This window comes from Salmo salar, chromosome 14 (genome assembly GCF_965601325.2).
Source record: "Salmo salar chromosome 14, fSalSal1, whole genome shotgun sequence".
Lineage (NCBI taxonomy): Eukaryota > Metazoa > Chordata > Actinopteri > Salmoniformes > Salmonidae > Salmo > Salmo salar.
This window is the reverse complement of record NC_138304.1, coordinates 12,533,592-12,546,351: the sequence shown is the minus strand read 5'-3', so window position 1 is coordinate 12,546,351 and position 12,760 is coordinate 12,533,592. Positions and strand designations below refer to the sequence as shown.

General features: G+C 40.3%; 6 non-coding genes across 6 annotated transcripts; all 6 read left to right on the top strand.

Annotated features, from left to right (window-relative positions):
* Window positions 1–1,497: 1,497 nt before the first annotated feature.
* Window positions 1,498–1,571, top strand: trnav-aac (transfer RNA valine (anticodon AAC)). Its single transcript has one exon. It is a non-coding gene; the product is annotated as a tRNA-Val (tRNA).
* An 853-nt stretch (window positions 1,572–2,424) lies between these two features.
* trnav-cac (transfer RNA valine (anticodon CAC)) lies at window positions 2,425–2,497 on the top strand. The gene has a single exon. It is a non-coding gene; the product is annotated as a tRNA-Val (tRNA).
* A 1,833-nt stretch (window positions 2,498–4,330) lies between these two features.
* Window positions 4,331–4,404, top strand: trnav-aac (transfer RNA valine (anticodon AAC)). Its single transcript has one exon. It is a non-coding gene; the product is annotated as a tRNA-Val (tRNA).
* A 2,759-nt stretch (window positions 4,405–7,163) lies between these two features.
* Window positions 7,164–7,237, top strand: trnav-aac (transfer RNA valine (anticodon AAC)). The gene has a single exon. It is a non-coding gene; the product is annotated as a tRNA-Val (tRNA).
* A 2,759-nt stretch (window positions 7,238–9,996) lies between these two features.
* Window positions 9,997–10,069, top strand: trnav-aac (transfer RNA valine (anticodon AAC)). The gene has a single exon. It is a non-coding gene; the product is annotated as a tRNA-Val (tRNA).
* An 853-nt stretch (window positions 10,070–10,922) lies between these two features.
* On the top strand, window positions 10,923–10,995 carry trnav-cac (transfer RNA valine (anticodon CAC)). Its single transcript has one exon. It is a non-coding gene; the product is annotated as a tRNA-Val (tRNA).
* Window positions 10,996–12,760: the final 1,765 nt, after the last annotated feature.

The window sequence follows — 12,760 nt, the reverse complement described above, 5'->3', positions numbered from 1 at the left end:
ATAAATGCGCATCCACTGTCCCACGGCCCAGCCAGTCAATTTATAAACTTCATCTCCCCTGGAAAAATGTGTCTAGACCAATGGTATTCAAACCTTTTCAGCAGGGACACCATTTTTTCCTCCAGAATTTCTGGGGTCCCCATTTTTTTGCAATCATTTCTTGTGATCCCACCCCAAATACAACTTTAAAATCGGTACGTTACATTTTTTTTTACATCAACAAATAACCTTCAATTACCCAATCAAATACTTTTTTTCTAATTAACTTTCTCAAAAACGTTTCTATATTGTCTCGTACAATAATCTATACTCATAATTTTTTGTTCCTAAATAATGAATATATATATCCCCACTGCAGTCCCCCCGACCCCGACTTTAAATATCACTGGTCTAGACAATATTTCCCAATGCCCCTAGGCTAGCATATGGTTTGAAACAGTTGAGGTTTGTCTAAACCTTGCTGTCTGCCTCTCCAACCTGTGGATCAATGTTGCCGTTTTTTTGGTGACCTCCACCGTGCGATGTGTATGAATGTGACCAGAATGACAGCTTCTCTGAGCCAGGCAAATTCATTTATCAGGGTCATTATAATGGATATATCCAAAGAAATGGCAATATAATCCTAGGTAAAACAAACAAAAGTGCAGACAGTTTTCTGTCATTTCAGCTGCTTGATGTGATTGTGTGATAGATTTAGTTGGCTGGCTAGCAAAGGAAAAGTAGCTAGCCTGCATAGCTACAGTGCATTCGGAAAGTATTCAGACCCCTTACTTTTTTCCACATTTTGTTACGTCACAGCCGTATTCTGAAAACGGATTAAGTCAAATAAAATCTATCTACACACAATACCCCATAATGACAAAGCGATAACATATCATTTTTAATTCATAAAAAAAGATTTAAAAAATACCTTATTTACATACGTTTTCAGACCCTTTGCTATGAGGCTGGAAATTGAGCTCAGGTCCATCCTGTTTCCATTGATCATCCTTGAGATGTTTCTACAACTTGATTGGAGTCCACCTGTGGTAAATTCAATGGATTGGTCATGATTTGAAAAGGCACACACCTGTCTGTCTATATAAGGTTCCACAGTTGACAGTGCATGTCAGAGCATAAACTAAGCCATGAGGTGGAAGGAATTGTCCCTAGAGCTCCGAGAGAGGATTGTGTCGAGGCACAGACGTGGGGAAGGGTACCGATACATTTCTGCAGCATTGAAGGTACCCAAGAACACAGTGGCTTCCATCATTCTTAAAAGGAAGAAGTTTGGAACCACCAAGACTCTTCCAAGAGCCGGCTGCTCAGCCAAACCATCCCTACGGTGATCCAGCCCTTATTCAGGAGTTATTCACACGATAATTCCCGGGATCTCAAGCCTTATTGCTTAGTTAATGGACTAAGTCATTTCTGACTTCATTTGGTTCTGAGAGCGATAAATGCCCCACCCACCCACCCACCCAGCCAAAGTCACACCCTTAGTATCCTACTCATGCAGTTTCCGTAGTGTAGTGGTTATCACGTTCGCCTAACACGCGAAAGGTCCCTGGTTCGAGACCGGGGTGGAAACACATTTTAACAAATTAGATAGTAAGCCTATTCACTTAGGGCTCGATCCCAATTTAGGAATTCATGCTTTTCCTACGTACTTCTCAGTATTTGCTATTCAGACTTACCCTTTTAAGTCGCGTAACGCACTCTGCTGGGGTGGCTAGCTTGGGCGCTCTGAATAAATTCCTGCTACGTGTGGTCTGAGTTCCATAATGATTCAAATAGGCTACATGTCCCAAATTATTGCAATACTTTAGCTTAATATGATTCACTAATGCTAGCAACCCTCAGGAACAATTCACAAGGATGTGACAGATTAAAGAAAGGTCAACGGAATGAAAGTATGCCAAAATAAATGTATGTGGCTGTTACTGACAGTGACTCCCGATAGTGGCTAATATTTAACATGATACAAATTGTCAAATAAAACTGGGGAAAGCCCCACAGTGGAGGTGTCATAATACCCATAAAACCTAGCGGTCAAACAGGGAAATGGTTCCAACCATTTTTCCACCATTCATTTTTCCCATATGGGATTTTAGAAACACTTAAAATAATACATTTGTAGTTCTTTATGATAGCCACATTAGCAGTTAATTAGCATTTTTTATAAAAGTCACCTTGTCCTAGAGAGAATTACACGGTTACCATGCCAGGGTAAGCCAACAAGAAACACAGGCCTTTTTGAAAAGTTTTTAAAATCCCCTGTGGGGAATATGAACGGTGGAAAAACGATTGGAACCATTTCCCTGTTCGACCACTAGTTCTTATGGGTATTATGACTCCTACTGTGGTACTCTATTTGGGATATTATGGGCGGTAGACTTGTGGGCATTCCTAACATTTTCCATGACTTCCACTCTTTTTCTTGTAGTTTCTGTAGTGTAGTGGTTATCACGTTCGCCTCACATGCGAAAGGTCCCCGGTTCGAAACCGGGCGGAAACAAATTTTAACAAAACAGATAGTGATGACAGAAACAGGGTCATAACTGAAAAAAACGAAACAAATACATAGGCCTGCAGAATACATGAATAGTCCAGTCTTAGACATGTCTTTCAATAACCAGAGGCAGATAGTGATAACTGAAAAAAAACGAAACAAATACATAGGCCTACAGAATACATGAATAGACCAGTCTTAGACATGTCTTTCAATAACCAGAGGCAATGTTATAAAACAGGTTGTTTGGATCCTGGATGCTAATTGGTTAATAGCAGGGAGTTGAAGCACCACCATCCCAGCATTCTGTGGGTAGTGCCTGTTAGCGGTTCCATTAGATTTATAAATGCGCATACACTGTCCCACGGCCCAGCATGTCAATTTATAAACTTCATCTCCCCTGGAAAAATGTGTCTAGACCAATGGTATTCAAACCTTTTCAGCAGGGACACCATTTTTTCCTCCAGAATTTCTGGGGTCCCCATTTTTTTGCAATCATTTCTTGTGATCCCACCCCAAATACAACTTTAAAATCGGTACGTTACATTTTTTTTTACATCAACAAATAACCTTCAATTACCCAATCAAATACTTTTTTTCTAATTAACTTTCTCAAAAACGTTTCTATATTGTCTCGTACAATAATCTATACTCATAATTTTTTGTTCCTAAATAATGAATATATATATCCCCACTGCAGTCCCCCCGACCCCGACTTTAAATATCACTGGTCTAGACAATATTTCCCAATGCCCCTAGGCTAGCATATGGTTTGAAACAGTTGAGGTTTGTCTAAACCTTGCTGTCTGCCTCTCCAACCTGTGGATCAATGTTGCCGTTTTTTTGGTGACCTCCACCGTGCGATGTGTATGAATGTGACCAGAATGACAGCTTCTCTGAGCCAGGCAAATTCATTTATCAGGGTCATTATAATGGATATATCCAAAGAAATGGCAATATAATCCTAGGTAAAACAAACAAAAGTGCAGACAGTTTTCTGTCATTTCAGCTGCTTGATGTGATTGTGTGATAGATTTAGTTGGCTGGCTAGCAAAGGAAAAGTAGCTAGCCTGCATAGCTACAGTGCATTCGGAAAGTATTCAGACCCCTTACTTTTTTCCACATTTTGTTACGTCACAGCCTTATTCTGAAAACGGATTAAGTCAAATAAAATCTATCTACACACAATACCCCATAATGACAAAGCGATAACATATCATTTTTAATTCATAAAAAAAGATTTAAAAAATACCTTATTTACATACGTTTTCAGACCCTTTGCTATGAGGCTGGAAATTGAGCTCAGGTCCATCCTGTTTCCATTGATCATCCTTGAGATGTTTCTACAACTTGATTGGAGTCCACCTGTGGTAAATTCAATGGATTGGTCATGATTTGAAAAGGCACACACCTGTCTGTCTATATAAGGTTCCACAGTTGACAGTGCATGTCAGAGCATAAACTAAGCCATGAGGTGGAAGGAATTGTCCCTAGAGCTCCGAGAGAGGATTGTGTCGAGGCACAGACGTGGGGAAGGGTACCGATACATTTCTGCAGCATTGAAGGTACCCAAGAACACAGTGGCTTCCATCATTCTTAAAAGGAAGAAGTTTGGAACCACCAAGACTCTTCCAAGAGCCGGCTGCTCAGCCAAACCATCCCTACGGTGATCCAGCCCTTATTCAGGAGTTATTCACACGATAATTCCCGGGATCTCAAGCCTTATTGCTTAGTTAATGGACTAAGTCATTTCTGACTTCATTTGGTTCTGAGAGCGATAAATGCCCCACCCACCCACCCACCCAGCCAAAGTCACACCCTTAGTATCTTACTCATGCAGTTTCCGTAGTGTAGTGGTTATCACGTTCGCCTAACACGCGAAAGGTCCCTGGTTCGAGACCGGGGTGGAAACACATTTTAACAAATTAGATAGTAAGCCTATTCACTTAGGGCTCGATCCCAATTTAGGAATTCATGCTTTTCCTACGTACTTCTCAGTATTTGCTATTCAGACTTACCCTTTTAAGTCGCGTAACGCACTCTGCTGGGGTGGCTAGCTTGGGCGCTCTGAATAAATTCCTGCTACGTGTGGTCTGAGTTCCATAATGATTCAAATAGGCTACATGTCCCAAATTATTGCAATACTTTAGCTTAATATGATTCACTAATGCTAGCAACCCTCAGGAACAATTCACAAGGATGTGACAGATTAAAGAAAGGTCAACGGAATGAAAGTATGCCAAAATAAATGTATGTGGCTGTTACTGACAGTGACTCCCGATAGTGGCTAATATTTAACATGATACAAATTGTCAAATAAAACTGGGGAAAGCCCCACAGTGGAGGTGTCATAATACCCATAAAACCTAGCGGTCAAACAGGGAAATGGTTCCAACCATTTTTCCACCATTCATTTTTCCCATATGGGATTTTAGAAACACTTAAAATAATACATTTGTAGTTCTTTATGATAGCCACATTAGCAGTTAATTAGCATTTTTTATAAAAGTCACCTTGTCCTAGAGAGAATTACACGGTTACCATGCCAGGGTAAGCCAACAAGAAACACAGGCCTTTTTGAAAAGTTTTTAAAATCCCCTGTTGGGAATATGAACGGTGGAAAAACGATTGGAACCATTTCCCTGTTCGACCACTAGTTCTTATGGGTATTATGACTCCTACTGTGGTACTCTATTTGGGATATTATGGGCGGTAGACTTGTGGGCATTCCTAACATTTTCCATGACTTCCACTCTTTTTATTGTAGTTTCTGTAGTGTAGTGGTTATCACGTTCGCCTCACATGCGAAAGGTCCCCTGTTCGAAACCGGGCGGAAACAAATTTTAACAAAACAGATAGTGATGACAGAAACAGGGTCATAACTGAAAAAAACGAAACAACTACATAGGTATGCAGAATACATGAATAGTCCAGTCTTAGACATGTCTTTCAATAACCAGAGGCAGATAGTGATAACTGAAAAAAAACGAAACAAATACATAGGCCTACAGAATACATGAATAGACCAGTCTTAGACATGTCTTTCAATAACCAGAGGCAATGTTATAAAACAGGTTGTTTGGATCCTGGATGCTAATTGGTTAATAGCAGGGAGTTGAAGCACCACCATCCCAGCATTCTGCGGGTAGTGCCTGTTAGCGGTTCCATTAGATTTATAAATGCGCATCCACTGTCCCACGGCCCAGCCAGTCAATTTATAAACTTCATCTCCCCTGGAAAAATGTGTCTAGACCAATGGTATTCAAACCTTTTCAGCAGGGACACCATTTTTTCCTCCAGAATTTCTGGGGTCCCCATTTTTTTGCAATCATTTCTTGTGATCCCACCCCAAATACAACTTTAAAATCGGTACGTTACATTTTTTTTTACATCAACAAATAACCTTCAATTACCCAATCAAATACTTTTTTTCTAATTAACTTTCTCAAAAACGTTTCTATATTGTCTCGTACAATAATCTATACTCATAATTTTTTGTTCCTAAATAATGAATATATATATCCCCACTGCAGTCCCCCCGACCCCGACTTTAAATATCACTGGTCTAGACAATATTTCCCAATGCCCCTAGGCTAGCATATGGTTTGAAACAGTTGAGGTTTGTCTAAACCTTGCTGTCTGCCTCTCCAACCTGTGGATCAATGTTGCCGTTTTTTTGGTGACCTCCACCGTGCGATGTGTATGAATGTGACCAGAATGACAGCTTCTCTGAGCCAGGCAAATTCATTTATCAGGGTCATTATAATGGATATATCCAAAGAAATGGCAATATAATCCTAGGTAAAACAAACAAAAGTGCAGACAGTTTTCTGTCATTTCAGCTGCTTGATGTGATTGTGTGATAGATTTAGTTGGCTGGCTAGCAAAGGAAAAGTAGCTAGCCTGCATAGCTACAGTGCATTCGGAAAGTATTCAGACCCCTTACTTTTTTCCACATTTTGTTACGTCACAGCCGTATTCTGAAAACGGATTAAGTCAAATAAAATCTATCTACACACAATACCCCATAATGACAAAGCGATAACATATCATTTTTAATTCATAAAAAAAGATTTAAAAAATACCTTATTTACATACGTTTTCAGACCCTTTGCTATGAGGCTGGAAATTGAGCTCAGGTCCATCCTGTTTCCATTGATCATCCTTGAGATGTTTCTACAACTTGATTGGAGTCCACCTGTGGTAAATTCAATGGATTGGTCATGATTTGAAAAGGCACACACCTGTCTGTCTATATAAGGTTCCACAGTTGACAGTGCATGTCAGAGCATAAACTAAGCCATGAGGTGGAAGGAATTGTCCCTAGAGCTCCGAGAGAGGATTGTGTCGAGGCACAGACGTGGGGAAGGGTACCGATACATTTCTGCAGCATTGAAGGTACCCAAGAACACAGTGGCTTCCATCATTCTTAAAAGGAAGAAGTTTGGAACCACCAAGACTCTTCCAAGAGCCGGCTGCTCAGCCAAACCATCCCTACGGTGATCCAGCCCTTATTCAGGAGTTATTCACACGATAATTCCCGGGATCTCAAGCCTTATTGCTTAGTTAATGGACTAAGTCATTTCTGACTTCATTTGGTTCTGAGAGCGATAAATGCCCCACCCACCCACCCACCCAGCCAAAGTCACACCCTTAGTATCCTACTCAAGCAGTTTCCGTAGTGTAGTGGTTATCACGTTCGCCTAACACGCGAAAGGTCCCTGGTTCGAGACCGGGGTGGAAACACATTTTAACAAATTAGATAGTAAGCCTATTCACTTAGGGCTCGATCCCAATTTAGGAATTCATGCTTTTCCTACGTACTTCTCAGTATTTGCTATTCAGACTTACCCTTTTAAGTCGCGTAACGCACTCTGCTGGGGTGGCTAGCTTGGGCGCTCTGAATAAATTCCTGCTACGTGTGGTCTGAGTTCCATAATGATTCAAATAGGCTACATGTCCCAAATTATTGCAATACTTTAGCTTAATATGATTAACTAATGCTAGCAACCCTCAGGAACAATTCACAAGGATGTGACAGATTAAAGAAAGGTCAACGGAATGAAAGTATGCCAAAATAAATGTATGTGGCTGTTACTGACAGTGACTCCCGATAGTGGCTAATATTTAACATGATACAAATTGTCAAATAAAACTGGGGAAAGCCCCACAGTGGAGGTGTCATAATACCCATAAAACCTAGCGGTCAAACAGGGAAATGGTTCCAACCATTTTTCCACCATTCATTTTTCCCATATGGGATTTTAGAAACACTTAAAATAATACATTTGTAGTTCTTTATGATAGCCACATTAGCAGTTAATTAGCATTTTTTATAAAAGTCACCTTGTCCTAGAGAGAATTACACGGTTACCATGCCAGGGTAAGCCAACAAGAAACACAGGCCTTTTTGAAAAGTTTTTAAAATCCCCTGTTGGGAATATGAACGGTGGAAAAACGATTGGAACCATTTCCCTGTTCGACCACTAGTTCTTATGGGTATTATGACTCCTACTGTGGTACTCTATTTGGGATATTATGGGCGGTAGACTTGTGGGCATTCCTAACATTTTCCATGACTTCCACTCTTTTTCTTGTAGTTTCTGTAGTGTAGTGGTTATCACGTTCGCCTCACATGCGAAAGGTCCCCTGTTCGAAACCGGGCGGAAACAAATTTTAACAAAACAGATAGTGATGACAGAAACAGGGTCATAACTGAAAAAAACGAAACAACTACATAGGTATGCAGAATACATGAATAGTCCAGTCTTAGACATGTCTTTCAATAACCAGAGGCAGATAGTGATAACTGAAAAAAAACGAAACAAATACATAGGCCTACAGAATACATGAATAGACCAGTCTTAGACATGTCTTTCAATAACCAGAGGCAATGTTATAAAACAGGTTGTTTGGATCCTGGATGCTAATTGGTTAATAGCAGGGAGTTGAAGCACCACCATCCCAGCATTCTGCGGGTAGTGCCTGTTAGCGGTTCCATTAGATTTATAAATGCGCATCCACTGTCCCACGGCCCAGCCAGTCAATTTATAAACTTCATCTCCCCTGGAAAAATGTGTCTAGACCAATGGTATTCAAACCTTTTCAGCAGGGACACCATTTTTTCCTCCAGAATTTCTGGGGTCCCCATTTTTTTGCAATCATTTCTTGTGATCCCACCCCAAATACAACTTTAAAATCGGTACGTTACATTTTTTTTTACATCAACAAATAACCTTCAATTACCCAATCAAATACTTTTTTTCTAATTAACTTTCTCAAAAACGTTTCTATATTGTCTCGTACAATAATCTATACTCATAATTTTTTGTTCCTAAATAATGAATATATATATCCCCACTGCAGTCCCCCCGACCCCGACTTTAAATATCACTGGTCTAGACAATATTTCCCAATGCCCCTAGGCTAGCATATGGTTTGAAACAGTTGAGGTTTGTCTAAACCTTGCTGTCTGCCTCTCCAACCTGTGGATCAATGTTGCCGTTTTTTTGGTGACCTCCACCGTGCGATGTGTATGAATGTGACCAGAATGACAGCTTCTCTGAGCCAGGCAAATTCATTTATCAGGGTCATTATAATGGATATATCCAAAGAAATGGCAATATAATCCTAGGTAAAACAAACAAAAGTGCAGACAGTTTTCTGTCATTTCAGCTGCTTGATGTGATTGTGTGATAGATTTAGTTGGCTGGCTAGCAAAGGAAAAGTAGCTAGCCTGCATAGCTACAGTGCATTCGGAAAGTATTCAGACCCCTTACTTTTTTCCACATTTTGTTACGTCACAGCCGTATTCTGAAAACGGATTAAGTCAAATAAAATCTATCTACACACAATACCCCATAATGACAAAGCGATAACATATCATTTTTAATTCATAAAAAAAGATTTAAAAAATACCTTATTTACATACGTTTTCAGACCCTTTGCTATGAGGCTGGAAATTGAGCTCAGGTCCATCCTGTTTCCATTGATCATCCTTGAGATGTTTCTACAACTTGATTGGAGTCCACCTGTGGTAAATTCAATGGATTGGTCATGATTTGAAAAGGCACACACCTGTCTGTCTATATAAGGTTCCACAGTTGACAGTGCATGTCAGAGCATAAACTAAGCCATGAGGTGGAAGGAATTGTCCCTAGAGCTCCGAGAGAGGATTGTGTCGAGGCACAGACGTGGGGAAGGGTACCGATACATTTCTGCAGCATTGAAGGTACCCAAGAACACAGTGGCTTCCATCATTCTTAAAAGGAAGAAGTTTGGAACCACCAAGACTCTTCCAAGAGCCGGCTGCTCAGCCAAACCATCCCTACGGTGATCCAGCCCTTATTCAGGAGTTATTCACACGATAATTACCGGGATCTCAAGCCTTATTGCTTAGTTAATGGACTAAGTCATTTCTGACTTCATTTGGTTCTGAGAGCGATAAATGCCCCACCCACCCACCCACCCAGCCAAAGTCACACCCTTAGTATCCTACTCATGCAGTTTCCGTAGTGTAGCGGTTATCACGTTCGCCTAACACGCGAAAGGTCCCCGGTTCGAGACCGGGCGGAAACACATTTTAACAAATTAGATAGTAAGCCTATTCACTTAGGGCTCGATCCCAATTTAGGAATTCATGCTTTTCCTACGTACTTCTCAGTATTTGCTATTCAGACTTACCCTTTTAAGTCGCGTAACGCACTCTGCTGGGGTGGCTAGCTTGGGCGCTCTGAATAAATTCCTGCTACGTGTGGTCTGAGTTCCATAATGATTCAAATAGGCTACATGTCCCAAATTATTGCAATACTTTAGCTTAATATGATTCACTAATGCTAGCAACCCTCAGGAACAATTCACAAGGATGTGACAGATTAAAGAAAGGTCAACGGAATGAAAGTATGCCAAAATAAATGTATGTGGCTGTTACTGACAGTGGCTCCCGATAGTGGCTAATATTTAACATGATACAAATTGTCAAATAAAACTGGGAAAAGCCCCACAGTGGAGGTGTCATAATAACCATAAAAACTAGCGGTCAAACAGGGAAATGGTTCCAACCATTTTTCCACCATTAATTTTTCACATATGGGATTTTAGAAACAATTAAAATAATACATTTGTAGTTCTTTATGATAGCCACATTAGCAGTTAATTAGCATTTTTTATAAAAGTCACCTTGTCCTAGAGAGAATTACACGGTTACCATGCCAGGGTAAGCCAACAAGAAACACAGGCCTTTTTGAATAGTTTTTAAAATCCCCTGTGGGGAATATGAATGGTGGAAAAACGATTGGAACCATTTCCCTGTTCGACCGCTAGTTCTTATGGGTATTATGACTCCTACTGTGGTACTCTATTTGGGATATTATGGGCGGTAGACTTGTGGGCATTCCTAACATTTTCCATGACTTCCACTCTTTTTCCTGCAGTTTCCGTAGTGTAGTGGTTATCACGTTCGCCTCACACGCGAAAGGTCCCCGGTTCGAAACCGGGCGGAAACAAATTTTAACAAAACAGATAGTGATGACAGAAACAGGGTCATAACTGAAAAAAACGCAACAAATACATAGGCCTGCAGAATACATGAATAGACCAGTCTTAGACATGTCTTTCATTAACCAGAGGCAGATAGTGATAACTGAAAAAAAACGAAACAAATACATAGGCCTACAGAATACATGAATAGACCAGTCTTAGACATGTCTTTCAATAACCAGAGGCAATGCAATGTTATAAAACAGGTTGTTTGGATCCTGGATGCTAATTGGTTAATAGCAGGGAGTTGAAGCACCACCATCCCAGCATTCTGCGGGTAGTGCCTGTTAGCGGTTCCATTAGATTTATAAATGCGCATCCACTGTCCCACGGCCCAGCCAGTCAATTTATAAACTTCATCTCCCCTGGAAAAATGTGTCTAGACCAATGGTATTCAAACCTTTTCAGCAGGGACACCATTTTTTCCTCCAGAATTTCTGGGGTCCCCATTTTTTTGCAATCATTTCTTGTGATCCCAGCCCAAATACAACTTTAAAATCGGTACGTTACATTTTTTTTTACATCAACAAATAACCTTCAATTACCCAATCAAATACTTTTTTTCTAATTAACTTTCTCAAAAACGTTTCTATATTGTCTCGTACAATAATCTGTACTCATAATTTTTTGTTCCTAAATAATGAATATATATATCCCCACTGCAGTCCCCCCGACCCCGACTTTAAATATCACTGGTCTAGACAATATTTCCCAATGCCCCTAGGCTAGCATATGGTTTGAAACAGTTGAGGTTTGTCTAAACCTTGCTGTCTGCCTCTCCAACCTGTGGATCAATGTTGCCGTTTTTTTGATGACCTACACCGTGCGATGTGTATGAATGTGACCAGAATGACAGCTTCTCTGAGCCAGGCAAATTCATTTATCAGGGTCATTATAATGGATATATCCAAAGAAATGGCAATATAATCCTAGGTAAAACAAACAAAAGTGCAGACAGTTTTCTGTCATTTCAGCTGCTTGATGTGATTGTGTGATAGATTTAGTTGGCTGGCTAGCAAAGGAAAAGTAGTTAGTCTGCATAGCTACAGTGCATTCGGAAAGTATTCAGACCCCTTACTTTTTTTCCACATTTTGTTACGTTACAGCCTTATTCTGAAAACGGATTATGTCAAATAAAATCTATCTACACACAATACCCCATAATGACAAAGCGATAACATATCATTTTTAATTCATAAAAAAAGATTTAAAAAATACCTTATTTACATACGTTTTCAGACCCTTTGCTATGAGGCTGGAAATTGAGCTCAGGTCCATCCTGTTTCCATTGATCATCCTTGAGATGTTTCTACAACTTGATTGGAGTCCACCTGTGGTAAATTCAATGGATTGGTCATGATTTGAAAAGGCACACACCTGTCTGTCTATATAAGGTTCCACAGTTGACAGTGCATGTCAGAGCATAAACTAAGCCATGAGGTGGAAGGAATTGTCCCTAGAGCTCTGAGAGAGGATTGTGTCGAGGCACAGACGTGGGGAAGGGTACCGATACATTTCTGCAGCATTGAAGGTACCCAAGAACACAGTGGCTTCCATCATTCTTAAAAGGAAGAAGTTTGGAACCACCAAGACTCTTCCAAGAGCCGGCTGCTCAGCCAAACCATCCCTACGGTGAATCAGCCCTTATTCAGGAGTTATTCACACGATAATTCCCGGGATCTCAAGCCTTATTGCTTAGTTAATGGACTAAGTCATTTCTGACTTCATTTG